Consider the following 16767-nt stretch of genomic DNA (forward strand, 5'->3'; position numbering starts at 1 on the left):
CACTTTTTTCCTGCTCGGAGCGATCACCTTATGAGGTGCCTCGTATCTCGAGCCCCTGCCTTTCCTATAATGCCCCCTGGTTATACTCTCGAGGATCATCACAAGGCGTTCCCTGTCTATCTCTGCCCCTGTATCACCCGTCCGTTGTCAACTTACGAAAATGCCCTTCCTCCGCCATACCTATAAGTATCTTCTTACTCTCTTCCTTCTGCTATGATTCACCATCACCATGGAGCACTCAGCCGTCGCCGTCGCAAACTGACTTCCCCTGAGACTTTGCTGAGATCCTTCCTTTTCTCCAGGCCTCTTCTTTTCGCTTGTTCTTTCTCCTTCCTGAGGTAATCTCTTTTGTAATGACCTCTTCTTCTTGGTTCTCCCTGTTAGCGGAGCACTTCCCGGACGCTTCGACTTTTGCTGAGTTGGATTGGGATGACCTACGGTATACTTACGAAATCCCTACTAGCTTTTGCCCCATCATCCCTACTGGTGTGAACCTATACTTCGATCCTCCGCCTGGTTCTTGTACTTTCTTTACTGAACAATTTGCATCTGGCCTTCGTCTACCCCCACATCCTTTATTATCCGGAGTGTGCCGCTACTTTAAGATCCCCCTAGGACAATTGACTCCCAATTCCATAAAGATTTTGTGTGGCTTCGTAATACTCTGTGAAGTTTGTGAGGTTTCCTGGTCAACTCCCCTTTTTCACTGCTTCTTCGCTCTTGCTCGGCACGCTGACGGTCTTTTTTATTTCCAAGCTCGCAGTCACACTGCTTTCTTCTCTCCTCTTCCTCCTCCCAGCGCTAACTGGAGGAAAAAGTTCTTTTTTCTCCGGTTTCCAGAGGAAACAAGCTGGCCTATGCATTGGCAATCTGAGCTGCCTCTACCTCCGGCACTGGAAGAATTCCATATGGACCTCCCCTTTACTATGGCTACAACCCAGATGGAGGATTGGCTCTTGAATCTAACAAGACTGCTATCTGAAGACCTACTTTCTTATTTCAGGCTGAGCCCCTCTTCTCCTGAAACACCGCACTCCTTAGGTAAGTTCGTGCTGAGCCCCCCCTTTCGATCATTTTCTCTGTTAGAATGACCTTTCGTGTTGGTGCCTACAGCTGAGGTTTTGTATCGCGCATCAGAGGTTCTGCCTTTGCCCCTCAGTGATCTGGAAATACTGCGGCGCGGTCGGGTAATCTTGGAGAGGAGGCTACTCCCTCATCTTGGATCCACCTCATTTGGGGCAGCGACTCAGCCTACTTCCAACCCCGCCTCACACAACGCTTCTCCTTCACCTGCCGCCCCGAGCCAAGGTCGGGGTCGTGATCAAGCCGGCCGTCTGGCCAGACGCGTCTTCCGAGGAGCCTCCCAGGCCTCTAGACGTGCTCGCGCAGCCCTTCATCGCGCAGGTCGAGGCTCATCCGGTCGGGACGCCACAGACAGGGGTGCTTCAGCCTTTTCACAGGGTCAGCCTTGCTCTGATAATTCTGACTCTGACAACCAGCCCCTGCTTCACAGACGGCGTCGAAGACCAGGTCTGACTTCACAAACACTTGATCCTGTTCTTTTTACTATCATATTGCTCCCCGCTGCCACCGTGGCTGGCTCTAACACCACTCCCCTCTTCATTCTTGTTTTATTTATCTGGCAGCCTCTCCCAACCCTTACAGGGGAACACCAGCGGCATTCCGCTCTGCCCCTACCCCTGCTGAGGAAACCAGCTCAAGCGAGCGTCATGACACAGTGCCAACTGAGCACATTCCCGGGCCACCTCCTGCTCCTCCTGGTTCTGCCGCCGGCCCTTCTCGACCTTCCTCCTCCGACCACTATCGTTACAAAACCACTATCCCTTCTGAAGCTGCTTTAGTTCGGCGACATGACGTCCCCACGAGCCTTCTGATGATGAAAGGCTGTCTCGGCAGTTTGTGGGCAGAGAGCATGAGTCAAATGGATAGCGCGCCGCCATTAGTCCAGATGGATAGGTTCTCGAAGTCCTGGGCTAAAGTAAGTACTCCTTACCTTACACTTGTTATTAGTTTGCCTTAACTGAAGGTTATATCTTCCATCCAGACTCATGCAGAATCTTTAGTTCTGAACCAATCTTTCCACAACCTCCAGTATCAAAGCAAAGAACTCCGAGAGAGAGTCTCTGAATTAGAGCTGCAACTGAATGACCCAGCCCAAGCTAGTTATGCATTGCGAGCAGAAATCCAAGCCTTAACCAATTAGACCAACCGGCAGAAAAGGTCCCTAATGCAGGTCAAAGATGAGCTCCAAGCTTTGAAGGAGGAAAGAGATGCATCTGAGGTAGGGTATCAGCAACAACTAACCCACCAGGCTCAGGAAATACAGTCCAAGGATACCCTTCTGCAGGAGAGGAACAATAAATTGGAGGTTCAGGCAACTCAGTTGGAAACTCAAGGAGCTGAGCTGAGGGCTCTGAGGGCAGAACTATCCCAGTCTCGGGCGGCTTTGACGGGAGTATCTACTGGCCTGGCGGTCTATCAAGAAGGAGAGAATGATCGTTGCCTGTGAAGTCGAATGTCCTATCTGAGCTCTCCTGAATTTTTATCCCAGGCTGGGGCACGCTTTTCTATGACCGTACCCTACATGGCGGCTGGAGTTATCCGACAACTTCACGCACAGAACTTCTTGAACTCCATCCCCCCGCAAACTTCTTGGATCAAGACAAGATCATTCAAGGCTTTCCGAATGAGATCTTTGCCCCTTTTAAATGATCTGTACCAACTGCTTAAACTGATGAATTTTTACATGTACATACGTATCTTTGAGTTTTTACTTGACTATCCTACTACCTCCGGGCCCTTCGCCTGACCTACCTTACACCAACAGAGTCAGCCCCCTCAAACTCGATAGGGCCGTAGGTAGTTAGCACTCCAAGGTCGGTCTAGCTTCCTTCCTTGAGCATCCTGCAAATAATAGGCCCCTGATGCCAATTTCTTGATAACTTTGTATGGTCTGTCCCATTGAGGCGCCAACTTTGTCACTTCCCCTAAGGGTTTCACCTGCTTCCAGACTAGGTCTCCTTCTCCGAAGAATCGGGGGATCACCCTTCTATTATAGTTTTGTCTCATCCTCTATCTATAGGCTTCCAACCTGACTGCTGTTTGTTCACAAATTTCACTGATGAAATCTAGTTCGGCCAACCGCCGCTCTGTGTTCCCATCGTCATACATCATTCTTCTGACAGATGGTATCCCAACCTCCAGAGGTACCACTGCTTCATTGCCATATACTAAATAGAAAGGTGTCAGACCTGTACTTTCCCGGGGTGTCGTACGATAAGCCCACAAAATGCTCGGCAACTCCTCCACCCAATTGCCTCCCGTGTGATGCAGCTTGACTTTGAGCCCTCACACTATTTCTTGATTGACTACCTCTGTCTGACCATTGCTTTGAGGATGAGCCACTGAAGTAAAGGCCTGAGCTATGCCGAACCCCTTGCACCAATTTTGTATCTTGCGTCCTTGGAATTGTCTGCCATTGTCCGACACTAACTTATGAGGCAAGCCGAATCTGCAAAAGATATTCTTCCACAATAACTGGATCACCGCATCTTCAGTAATTCTGGCCAGAGCTTCCGCCTCTACCCACTTAGAGAAGTAATCTATTGCTACCAACAAAAAGCGTCTTTGCCCTGTAGCCATCGGGAAAGGTCCCACAATATCCATACCCCATTGGTCAAATGGACAAGACACGATAGAAGTTCTTAGCAGCTCTGTGGGTCGGTGCGTCAAGTTCTGATACTTCTGGCATGACAAACAAGTATTCACCAGCTTCTGTGCATCCTTTTGCAGGGTAGGCCAGAAATACCCGGCCAATAGTACTTTCCGAGCCAGCGTTCTCCCGCCTGCATGATTGCCACAACACCCCAAATGTATCTCCCGCAAGGCCTGATCTGCTTCTTCCATATTCAAGCACTTGAGCAGAGGTCTGGAGAAAGAACTTTTGTACAGTTGATCTCCAATCATAACATAAGAATGAGCCTGTCTCCTGAGCATACGCGCTTCCTCTAAGTTGGTTGGTAGAATTCTTTGCTGGAGGAAATTTATTATGGGCGCCCTCCAATCAATTACTCCTCCCAGGTTATTTTGTAGATCTATCTGAGCTATAAGGACGGTTTGTGCTATAGATCTGTCAAGTACCCAAGTGGTCAGGGAGCTGGCCATTTTAGCTAATTCATCCGCTCTTTCATTTTTAGCCCTGGGAATCTTAGTGACTGTGACTTCTTTAAAATCTTTCATCATCTTCTCATAGGCTTCCTTGTAAACTTGCATCTTTTCGTTGTTTACCTCAAAATGTCCAGTCACCTGTTGAGTTACTAGCTGTGAATCTGAATATATTACGACTCGGCTTGCCCCCACATGTCGAGCTGCTTGCAGACTTGCTAATAGGGCTTCATATTCTGCCTCATTGTTGGTAGCTCTGAAATTTAGCCGTACAGCCAGCTGCATAATGTCTCCTTGTGGAGATATTAGAAGTGCACCTATACCACTTCCATGATGGGTAGCCGACCCGTCTACATAAACTTTCCAAACCTCCTCCGAATCCGCTTGATAAACCTCTGTCAAGAAATCCGCCAGAGCCTGTGCTTTGATCGCGGTTCGGGGATGATACTGTATCATATTCCCCTAGCTCGGTTGCCCATTTGATAAGCCGACCTGCTACTTCCACCTTGGTGAGAGCTCGACCCATTGTACTGTTTGTCAGGATGATAATAGGATGCGCCAAAAAATACGGTCGGAGGCGCCGAGCCATGAGAACAAGTCCGTAAACCAACTTCTCCAGGGCTATGTACCGAGACTCAGCCCCCTTCAATAGATGGCTGAAAAAATACACTGGCCGTTGTACATTGTCCTGCTCTTTAACTAGCACGGCCCCCACGGCCTCGGGGGTGGCTGATAAATAGACCCAAAGGGGTTCTCCAACAACAGGTTTGAACAGCGATGGTAAAGATTCCAGGTATTGCTTTAACTCCTCGAAGGCCTGTGTGCACTCTTCCGTCCACTGAAACTTAGCTGCTTTCCTGAGCACTTTGAAGAAGGGTGCGGCTCGATCTGCAAATCTGGAGATGAATCTGGACAGCGCCGTTATCCTGCCTACTAACTTCTGCGTTTCCTTCAGATTCTGAGGGATCTGCATGTTTCGGAGTGCTTGAACCTTCTCAGGATTGGCTTCTATCCCTCGTTCAGTCACCAGATATCCCAGAAACTTCCCTCCTTTGGCCCCGAACAGACATTTCAGAGGATTCAGCTTTACACCATATTGTCTCAGAGTCCCACAGGTTTCTTCTACATCTCTTATTAGATTGGACGCCAGGGGGACTTGATTAAGATGTCGTCAACATAGACTTCAACGTTCCGCCCGATCTGACTCCGAAAGATTTTGTCCATCATCCTTTGGTAGGTGGCCCCAGCATTCCTAAGTCCAAATGGCATGACCGTATAGCAGAAAGTACCATCAGCCGTTATGAAGCTAACCTTCTCCTAATCCTTCCTAGCTAAGGGTATCTGATGATATCCTTGATAAGCGTCCATCATGCATATCCCCTCACAGCCAGCAGTTGAATCCACCATCTGATCGATCCGCGGGAGAGGATAAGAGTCTTTGGGGGTGGCTTTATTGAGGTCGCGGAAGTCTATGCACACCCTCCACTTGTTGTTAGGCTTCTTTACTAATACAACGTTAGAAAGCCAGGACGGGAATTGCACTTCCCGAACATGTCCCGCCTTCTTGAGCTGATCCACTTCAGCTCGGATAATTTTATTCTGGTCGGCAGAGAAATTTCTCTTCTTCTGCTTGACTGGCTTGGCTTCAGGTATTAAATGCAGCTTGTGCTCAGCTATCTCTGGTTTGACTCCGGGCAGTTCTTCCGGGGACCAAGCAAAAACGTCCCTATTACGGATCAGACACTGTATCAGCTCCGACTTAAGCTCCGGTGGTAAGTCACTAGCAATGCGAGTGATGCTCTCTGCTCTGTCAGTATGCAACTGAATCTCTTCCCAAGGGATAGGCTCCTCGGCAAGAGGCAGAGGCTCCTCTTGGATAGCGTGCACACCACCGTCCTGAGTCCTCCTGCTCTTGCGTGCCTCCACCCGGACCATATCAATGTAGCAACTACGAGACACCTTCTGCTCTCCCTTGACTTCTCCGACCCGCTCGCCGACTGGGAACTTAATCTTCTGGTGAAAAGTGGAAACAGCAGCCCTAAACTCATGCAGAGCTGGCCTTCCCAGGATGACATTGTAAGAGGAAGGAGAATCTACCACTATAAAGGTGCTCCTCCTGGTGCGCACTAGTGGCTCAGTGCCCATGGATATGGCCAGCTTAATCTGACCCATGGGCTTGACTTCGTTACCTGTGAATCTGTATAAAGAAGTGGTTATGGGTTGGAGCTCAGCGGCATCAATCTGCATTTCCTCGAACGCAGCTCTAAACAAAATATTGACCGAGCTCCCAGTATCCACAAAGACCCGAGCCACTCGGCTGTTAGCAATAACGACCTTGATTATGAGAGCATCGTCGTGGGGAAGTTCTAGACCCTCCAAGTCTTGCGACCCAAAGCTAATAACAGGGCCAGACGCCTGCTCGTGGCTACACCCCACAGCTCCAACATATAACCGCCGCCCATGTGACTTACGGGCTCGTCCTGAGTCCCCGTCGGTGGGCCCTCCTGAAATCATGTCGATCTCTCGTATAGTAGCGTTACCCCGGTTTTCCAGCTCCCCGACATCTCTTCGATCTTCCACGGGACCAGCTTGGTTAGAAGGACCGGCTAGGTCAGGCCGGGTCTGACGAGCACGTCCGGCTACGGCCCGTTCTTCCTCCATTCTCTGTACTTGGGGCGCTAACTCCGGGGGAGGCAAACCCTGCTCTGCAGCTCGCCTGGAGTCACGGGCGAATTGGAAGCAGTTACTGAGATCATGCGTCCTGGACCGATGATATGTGCAATATGGTACTCCCCTTGGTCCAGGTCTGGGCGCATGTATGGCAAAGAATCATGTGGTCTGACTCCCTAAGCGGGCTGAGGGGCAGGCCTGGGTTGAACGCGCTGAAGAGGCTAAGCTGGCTGTGGTGCTCTCCTTTCAGGTTGGTTGCCAGGAGCCACTGTCTTTTCGGCCTTCCTCCTAGCTTCCTGAGCTTCCTCCACTTTGATGTAGCAAGAAGCTTTCTCCATCATATCATCAAAACTTTGGGCGGGGTTTTTGATGAGGTCCCTGAAGAATTCCCCTTCTAGCAATCCGTGGGAGAAGGCGCTCATCAGTATTTCTGAGGTGGCGGAGGGGACGTCATTGGCCACCTGACTGAACCGATTGATATAGCTTCGCAGAGACTCGGTCGGACCCTGTTTAAGAGAGAAAAGACAGTGGTCGGATTTTTGATACTTACGACTGCTGGCGAAACGACGTAAGAAGGCCGTTTTGAAATCCAATAAGCGATTGATGGACTCTGGGGGCAATCCATCGAACCACTTCTGCGCCGAACCCGACAGGGTACGTAGGAATACTCGGCATTTGACAGCATCGCTGTATTGATACAATATAGCCGCGTTCTTGAACTTTCGCAGATGCTCTTCCGGATCTTTGCTTCCATCGTATTCTCCGATGTTCGGGGCTCGATAACCCCTTGGTAGGTTTTCCCTCAAGATCTGAGCCGAGAAGGGTACCTTGTCATCCGGATCTTCGGGCAGATCTTTGGCAGAGATTATATCTTTTCCCTTTCCTGAATCCCTAGGTGGATGTAGAGAGCTTTCCGCCACCGACGCCTGCGGCTCTTCTTTCTTCGGACTATGCTCGCGAGGTCCAAGTTGATGATAGTTGCAGCGAGGATCTCGGAATGAAGTACGAGGGATTTCTTCTGGCTACTTCCTCTTTGAGCCCCTGTCGAAGACAGGAGCTGGTTCTTTGGACGCTTCAGGCGCTAGGCGAGGTCGTGAAACTGTTCCTTGTTTTTCAAAGGTGGCTCACTTTTTGACCTCCTTGAAGAGCTCGTACTCCCCTGCAGTCATGGTGACATTAATCCTCCTGCTGGAACTTCGACCAGAGTCCTCCATCTTCACGCTTCGGATCAGGCTGCTGTGTTTCCCACAGACGACACTAAATTTGATCCTGTCCGAAAGTTGAGTCGGATGAAGGCTGGTCGCGACGGCCTGGTTGTTGACGGAAAGTCGTGGGTGATCCAGCTTCCACGGGCGGCTGATGATGCTGCAGGCCCCTGCACACACTCAGACGATCCCCCCCCCTCACGTTAGAGACCAGAACCCAGGGAAAAAGTCCCCGGGTCAAGCCCTCCGACGCTCAAGTCAGGTCCTTTTTCCCCAGAAAAATGCAAAGAGAAGCAAAAAACGACTGAAAGTGAAAAGTTGTGGAAAAAAGTGACCAGAGAGAGCGTCCCCGCATATGAAGAATCGTCCCCCTTTTTATGCACCCGCCTCGCTTCTAGAACCTGCAACTATGTCAGAAAGCGTTAGACTCTAGGCTTTGTCGTGTAATCCCGGACACCTGTCGTGCTGCTATTGGTTGTGAAAGCATATTCTTGTTTAGGAACCTCCGCCTTTACACATGGGTTTTGTCTTGTAATGAAGGACATCTGTCAGGCTATATTGGTTATGAGGACATCTTTTCGTTTAGAAACCTCCGCCTTCGCACAAATCGCTGGTATGTAATGATTACCCCTTGACGGACAATTGTGATTCTCCGACTTCCGCACGGCTTAGTTCATCTGATTTATTGTGGCCTGCATCTGCCTCGCATCCTCCGATCAGATCCAGCCAATAAGCGTCACCTGCCAGTCGGGCTGACTCCGAACGGCTCTGTCGATCCCGGTCTATACCCTGTACCTTGTATTTCCTGGCCCTCGACCATAGGCCTGTAGATCGAGCTGCCTTTAAACAGCTCTGCAGATCCCGACCTGTACCCTGCACTTTGTATTTCCTGGCCCTCGACCGTAGGCCTGTAGATCGAGCTGTCTCTAAACAGCTCTGCAGATCCCGACCTGTACCCTGCACTTTGTATTTCCTGGCCCTCGACCGTAGGCCTGTAGATCGAGCTGCCTTTAAACAGCTCTGTCGATCCCGACCTATACCCTGCACTTTGTATTTCCTGGCCCTCGACCGTAGGCCTGTAGATCGAGCTGTCTCTACACAGCTCTGCCGATCCCGACCTGTACCCTGTGTTCCGCCTGTCGTCTCCCTTTGTCTTTCAACTACTTTGCCCCCTTGATCGACAAGTCTGCCTGACCTCTGACTACCCCATATGCTTGACTTTGACTGCCTAGTCAGCTTGACTATTGACTGCCAAGTCACCTTGACTATTGACTGCCACATCATCTTGACTTTTGACCGCTATATGGCCTTGACCCTTCTCACCCTTTCCTTTTGGGCCCCTCCATTGCCAGCCGTATCAATAAGGATTTGTGGTTACCTATGGTCGTTAAGTTTTCATGCTTCATGTTGTATTAAAAAGTTTAGAACCTTACCTTTAGGTTTCGACCAAGATTGAATATAAGGTCTAGAGCAAAGTTTTAAAATCTAACCATGCTTGTTTATGCATCTTCATGATGTATGATCTCTTATATGTTGTTAGTTTAAGTTTTCATGCTACATGTTGTATTAAAAAGTTTAGAACCTTACCTTTAGTTTTCGGCCAAGATTGAATATAAGGCTTTGAGCAAAGTTTTGAAATCTAACCATGCTTGTTTATGCTTCTTCATGATGTATGATCTCTTAGATGTTGTTAGATTAAGTTTTCATGCTACATGTTGTATTAAAATGTTTAGAACCTTACCTTTAAGATTCGGCCAAGAATGGATGAAAGGCTTTGGGAAAAGTTTTGAAACCTAACTATGCTTGTTTATGCTTCCTCATGATGTATGATCTTTGATATATGGTTAGTTTAAGTTTTCATGCGTCATGTTATGAAAAAAAAAACCTAGAACCCTACCCTTTAAGTTTTGGGCCAAGAATGGATGAAAGGCTTAAGGAAAAGTTTGAAACCTAACTATGCTTGTTTATGCTTCCTCATGATGTATGATCTTTGATATATGGTTAGTTTAAGTTTTCATGCTTCATGTTGTGTAAAGAAAAAACCTAGAACCCTACCCTTTAGGTTTCGGCCAAGAATGGATGAAAGGGTTAGGGAAAAGTTTTGAAACCTAACTATGCTTGTTTATGTTTCCTCATGATGTATGATCTTATATATATATTGTTAGTTTAAGTTCCATGCCTTATGTTGTTTAAAATTTGAGATCATGCTTCTGAAGTTTCGTGATTTGAACATTAGGGTTGGAACCTCAATTATGCTATTAGGGTCTCTCTTTTCCTCCCAAGTGGGTAGTTTGATATAGTTGATAAGAAAACTAGATATTCAAGTATAGTTTGGGTTTATGGGAAAATCAATTAACCATGCATGATAATGACTCCTTTATGATGCTGATATGGTTTTATGTCACCATATTTGTATTATGTGCACTTATACCCATCATGTTATGTTTTCTCTGAAGTATACTATATTATGTGCACTCATGCCACATCATATGTTTCTCTATGATATGCTAAATGTGTGCATATGCCATCATATATGTTTTGTAAGTATATTATATGTGTACCTTTATGTCATTATATTATACAGGCATATGATGAAAAGTCTAATAGATTATCGGACAGGATAGAGGCACTCTTCGCGATATGACAAGAACATGATATGATATGATGTTGAGAACGCGTGTGCTGATGCTGATAGAAACGCAGTATACTGTTTGCGCATGACTGCAGGGGATGGGCTAAGTTTGCCCTTGAAATTCGATGGTCGAAGAAAGCGGATACCGTCAGGGATGGCTCACGGGGCTTTCGTTGATGGAGTGAGAAAGCGGGCTGTAGTTCTATCGGTTAAAGTTAGATCTCGGATCCTTTAGGATCGCGTAAATTTATGTATATGGTGGCAGACTCAGTGATTCATTTAATGATGTATAGTATATCTGTTTGAAGGACATCTTGCGTATATTCATTTTAATGATATTGTTTTGAAAAGAACATCATATACTATTCATGCTAAAATGCTTTCTTTATGTTTTAGTAAGATGTTTTTTTTTTGAAAATATACATGATTCCTAGATGATCACTACTATTTTATGTGATCACATGCTATGTGGAGTTGCCACATGATGCTGAAATCTACTTTGAAATTTGGCATCACGAGAAGAATTTATATCATAGGATTTGGTTAAAATGGACATGTCACCACTTTATGTTTAGATGCATGATTTATGTTTTGTAGTGCTGCAGGAAAGAATCTTACTAAGCCTATACCTTACATAGTTTAATTTCCCTTGTACTGAAGATAAAGGAAAGAATGGATTCAGACCAAAGGGAACCTTGGGGAAGGCGAGAATGTGTGTAGTAGTGGCATGGTGGAATAAATGCGCTTGGCGCTTATATATTCTAAAGCTTTCACATTATGATCTTATTTTGCTACATAATGTTGATGGATGATACTTATTGGTGTACCAATGCTTCATGATTTCGTTTACATATTTTGATTCATATATGCATGGTTTGATGTTGATTTTATAGGTTTAAATATTTGGTTATCATATTTTGTGTGTGTATCTATTTTTGGACCTAATTACAAATTATTGTATTTTTTGTTATTTGATGCTAATATTTGATTCTTATTTTGTAGGCATCAAAGGATCTTGGACTTTGATCTATTTGGCGGGGTATTAACAGAATCGGGAGTTCGAAGCGAGAGGTCAAAGCTTTGGAAGCATTGTGGTGGATTTATCGAGAATAGGAGATCAGCACATCCGTTGAAGATCTGGCCAATCCAACTAATGGGGGAGCAGATCTGAGCCATAGATGAAGATCAAAAGTTTGATCCAGATCTGAGTTCATCAGCCATTGATCAGCCTTGAATTAATCTCAACCGTTCATTGAAGACAGGTAAGATCTACGGGCCATCCAGTGATAATCTGGTCAGTGGAAGCAGGAGAGTAGATCCAGACCCTAGATCACGATCAGTACCTTCAGATCGGATTTTGAGCAAACTTTCACCGTTGATTTAGCTCCAAATCCATCAGCCGTCTGATCAGATCAATCTGATTCAAAGAAGCTTCTGTGCTACGTACGCCGTCGATTCTCTGGCTTTGTTCTTCTTTACCGTCCCAGGTGTTCTCTGAGATTCCGACCCCATCTCGTTCTAGATCAATTTTAGGCAACCGTCGGCAGCGAGCATTCTCGGTCTTGCGACGACTTAGATATCCCAGGCTCGCTCAAAGGTGGTCTAGGTAATTCTGCTCCGCAAACCTCTGCTTCTGCCGCTGCCGATTTTGAGGTGTTCCTCCAATCGATGGTTCTGTTTTCCATCCGAGAGCATTGGCGGCGTTCCTCCACTACTTCTGGTCCATTCCCGACGACAATCCATCCACCATCAGCTCCATTTCAGATATGAGGTTGCAGTTGCAGATTTGCAGATTTCTTGAGGTTGGCAGCATCGATCATCATCAAATTTGTTTGGAGTGGTCTCCGATGGTGCTGGTGAAGGCTGTCTGAGTTCAGTTACTGAAGTTGTCTTTCTCTGATTACAGTAGGAGTGTTCTCTGCTGTTTCCTTGTGTAACGGCAAGGAGAAATTGCCAAGAAGATTGGTTTGGTGTTGAGATGGTTTAGGGTTTCTTTTATGCATTCTTTTTATTGTTGGTAGATTTATTTGGATTCAGTAATCATAGTTTTCTTTTAGCTTAATTGTTTTAATTCAAATGTTTGGAATAATTTAGTTTCCATTGATTTTAAAGTTGTTATTAATCTTGCTTTAGCTTAGGATTAAGTATTAGTGAGTAATTTAGTTTTCTGTAGTTTAAGTAGCTTTAACTTCAGTCGTAGTGTAGTTTCTTAATTGCTTGCATTTCATTTGCTTAATTTGGATTTAAAGCTTTAAAACCCCCATTTATATGTTAAAACCCTAAAAATAGGAATAAAAGATGATCCTAAGATGACATCCTACTGTTGGTAACTCGAGGTTCGATCCTGGGCTCGTTACTACAACATTATCATTGTTAATTTGATAATCCCATTCGTGACACGTAGAGTTTTAAGCTTATCAAATTTTGGCGCCGTTGCCGGGGAATAATATGCAATGTTTGGTAATTTTAGGATTGTTCTTCATTTTGAAAACTTAAAAAATTTTGTTGTTTGATTGCTTTCATGATTATATATCCATGTGTTTGATTTTATTTGTTCCTAAGTCTTCTGATTTTATTTGCTGATTGTCAGTGTAAGAACAGGAAATTCTTTTTACTATGGATTCATATTATCCGTATTTTGGAGATTGGAGTCAGAATTATTATTATCAGCCTCAGACTGGGATTTATGCGCCTGAATATCAGTATGAGGATGTATAAGAACAATTTGAAGAATCAATGTGGAAATTCAATGAAGTTATGCAACAAATGAGAGAGCATCAAGAGCAACAATTTGCAAGGATACAGAATATATAGAGTCAATTGGATCAAATTGCATCATCCATCAACCAGTTGTAAACACAAAGCTTTAGTAAAGAGATGGATTGTGGAGCTCTTGTCAGGCCTGACACTGCATCTACTTCTTCACTAGATTCTTTAAGTACTTTTTATTGTTGTGAAGATGATGTAGTTGAAAATACTTTTGATTCTACTAATGTTGTTGCTGTAGATGTTGTGAATGATGCAGGAATTAATGTTGAAGATGATTTAAGTGTAGGGGAATGCTTACTGGAAGCATTACCTCAAGAACCACCAAGAATTGAGGATGTAAGTGTAGGGACTTGTGCTTTGGAGCCAAGCACCCAAGAATCACTACATGAAGATGTGCATGCACCAGAACTAGAGTCTGAGCAATTACATGATGAGAAAGAGGTAACAGCCTCCACTTCAGGTACCTTTTAACACGATAAGGTAAGTATTGTTTGTGATATATCAGAAAATTTCATAGAGGTACCATTTATTGATTTTATTAGATGTGAATCATTTCTTGAAATATCTTTTACTCACACTAATTTTCTCCTGTTTTCTTTTTACCCCACATGTGTGTGGGAGGTGTTTTCTTTTATTGATTGTGTAGGAGAATTTAAGCTTCCAGAGTGGGTGCTTAAACTGAACCGCCTTCGACCTCCAGAAAAAGCTTTAAAGGGAAAAATGACGAATAAAAACAATTTAAGTGGAACCACAATTACTCCATTTTCGGGGTGGCTTCTACATCTAAACCTTCTTCAACCACCAGGAAATGAAAGGGGAGTTCGTTCCAATTTTGTTTTCTCTTGCATTTTGATTCATGCTTTGTGTTTAGTTTTTCTCTAATAAATTCGTTATACGTTTCTTTGGTTTCATACTTTGTGTTTGCACTTTGTTTTTACATTTTGCATTTTACTTTCATACTTTGCATTTTTTTTGGTATATATAGCATTTCATTTGAATAAAATTCTCCATGGGAATTTTCTAAGTAATATTTTTAAGATGGTAAAAGTCTCTTAAATTTGATCATCAATTTTAGGTCATTGTACATGATAGAATGCTTTTCTTACATGATATTAGTTAATTTGGTGGTGGATTCCAAATTGATTAGTTGAGTTTGTTTGCATGAAATTACCTAGAGAGGACCACCTTAAGCCTAAACACTATTTTATCTTTGTGTGGCATGCACTCATAGCAATTGAAACTCTAGAACTTGCTTAGTTTCTTTTCAAAGTCACAATAACATTTGTGTGCATGGAAATTTAGGATTTTATCGATTTTGTTCCCCTTCATACTTTCCAATTTCTTCCTCCACAATTTTCTTGAAACATTCTTATCTAGCATTCTAAATCTTGATCATTTTTGCTTGTCATTCTTCTTTTGTTGAGAGTTTTGGATTAATTGCTTGATGAGTTAGATTGCTAAGATGGACAAGGTTTTATGTGTTGGGGGAGGGGTTTAATTGAAATTGAGTTCTTTTGTGTTGGGAAGTGAGTGAATGCACTGAAAAGAGGAAGCATAGTGGATTTTATTGGCTGGTGTCTTTTGCTAATAAGTGATACATTTGATGTGTGAGTAGAAGTGTTATCAATAGCTTGGAATTCCAGGAGCTATGGAAATCTGCAGATTTGAAGTGCAGAGATTTTTACAGAGCTGGAAATTTAAGTGCAGAGCTGAAAAATGAGGAGTATTTTGTATCAGATGTGTATCAAGATTGGGAATGCAAGATCAAAATGAGTGGGAGTTTAGTTGAAATTTAAGAATATGCTAAAACAAATGGTATGCTTAACTTTTATGGCATTTGCAAGATGAGAAAAGATGAATTCATAACTCAATCTGGACAGCAGAAATGCAGAAACAGGGAGTTTATGTAATCATTGAAATTTGATTTTCATGAACCATAATTCGGAATTCAATTAGTGGGTAGTATTTTATCAACACATCACTTGAGCATTGCATCGTTTACTTTGAAAAGTTGAAGAAAAAGGTAACATTTGACACTCAAAATAGTGAGTTTAAAAGCTGGAAACAGAATTCAGAAATAAATGGAAACAAGTTGAGCAACTATTTCATTATCAGCCTTAAGACCTTTGGGAAGTTATTGAAATTCTTGTATTTCCAACAGCAAATGTGGATTACTTTCTTTCCAATCCTCTACAAAATTGTTGGACAGGAATTTTAAAGTATCAAGTTGCTGGAATTCTGAAATTGCAGTAAACCTTATAATTGATGCTATAAGCTGAGACAAGATAGAGATCAAGCTATTATTTGATTAAATGGTTGTAAAGTTCTATGGGAATAAATTGTTGAAGCTTGATGTGAGAAAGTTAGTAACATCAGTTGTGGATATCAAGTGTACCAATCTGAATTCAGAATTCTGTGAGAAAATTACAGTACTAGGAAATTCTGTAAAAGTTGAGAGCTGTGGGAGTATTAAGAATTCTGAAATGAAATCAAGTAGGGGAAAAGCTTACATGAGGTTTTGTAATGTGAAGTAACAAGTGGAATGTTGGCATCAATAGTTTTTATCAGAATTCATTTCAATTCCTGAAAAGTATGAAATGGCATGACACTTGATAGTACTTGAAAGGCTGCATTTGGTTGAATGAGAAGAATGAAAGAAGACATTGATGGTTGTTGATTTGTGAAGTGATACTCAATCCAAGGAATGGAATTTCCAATCTGAATGAACACATGAAAACAAAAGGAAACGTTTGCAGTAATGACAGAAATTAAGATAGTGCAAAAACTCCAGAAATGCAGATTTTACAGAATAGTGAGGAAATTCTGTGCCAAATTGGGAAGAGGTTTGAGATGAGCAAAAGCTGCTGGAATATGGGAAGCTTTCGGATATGCATTGTAAAGGGATAAGATGAAGGAGTATTGAAATATTTTGTGGCTAAACAGTCACAATTGGTACAAAGACCAGAATGTGCAGAAATGGAATCAGCAGTGGCTGTGCAGAATGAAATCAAGGCTATTGGTTCATTACAAATTTTGAAACTCACCTGCTAACCCAGTATTGACAAAGGATTATCTTGCTTCAACAGAACTACAAGATTTTTAGACAAGAAATCTGATACTAGACAAGTAAACAATGTTGAAAACTGAAAATGAATCAAATCTGCAGCTTGAGTTTTGGATTGTTATTGCAGCAGGAGAAAGCTCAATTTAGAGCTGGAAATTTGTGCCATTGTAAGGAAATGTGGTTAAGTCTTGCTGTAGATCAAATACAAAAGAGGGAAATAGCAAGAAATGTAGCTGGAAGTG

The sequence above is a fragment of the Zingiber officinale genome, chromosome 9A (genome assembly GCF_018446385.1).
Source record: "Zingiber officinale cultivar Zhangliang chromosome 9A, Zo_v1.1, whole genome shotgun sequence".
NCBI classification, from domain to species: domain Eukaryota; kingdom Viridiplantae; phylum Streptophyta; class Magnoliopsida; order Zingiberales; family Zingiberaceae; genus Zingiber; species Zingiber officinale.